Below are 680 nucleotides of genomic sequence, written 5' to 3' on the forward strand. Positions count from 1 at the left end.
TGAATTAATATCAAATATGAAATATGAAAAAAAATAAAAAAAAATAATTATATATAGTTTACAATAATAATAATAAATCATTATTTTTCATCTGTGTTATAATTTTTATTTTTTTTAAATGTCTCCCTCTTCTCCTTCTCACTCTCTCTAACAGACTCACTGCAGCAGAGGAGACTGGAAAGGAGGCAGGGGGGAGGTGTCTTTCTCCAGCCTCCCCATGTATGTGGACTCCAAAACCAATACTAGCCAATCAGATTCGAGCTGACTAAAGCCCTGCCCACACCTTAAAACGGTAGTCTGGCCTCCCCTCTGCACATTTGAAATTTTTATTAACCCGTGACTGCTCCCACGGGCTGAATATTGCCCCGATCCTCGCGAGATTAAATCCACGGGTACCTCTCGGCGTGCCGAAGCTTTTCCTAAATCACTTCCATCATCGAAAACAAGGAGAAAAGGTTGGCTCGCGACCCTGAAAATGTCGCGTGATTTTAAAAACGCTGTATTAAGTGAGCCTATTATGGGCTCCACGCGAGCTTTCTATCGTGGGAACATCTGGGCGTCCCGCAACTTTTACTCATTCACATGTAGCCCCGAAAATGCTTAGAAAAGGAAAGCTGAAAGCATGGAATAAACTCACCAAAACGGAAAAGTGTCCCACGGGCGCGCCGTGATTCCGATCC

The sequence above is a fragment of the Notolepis coatsorum genome (genome assembly GCF_963971535.1).
Source record: "Notolepis coatsorum genome assembly, chromosome: 19".
Taxonomy (NCBI): domain Eukaryota; kingdom Metazoa; phylum Chordata; class Actinopteri; order Aulopiformes; family Paralepididae; genus Notolepis; species Notolepis coatsorum.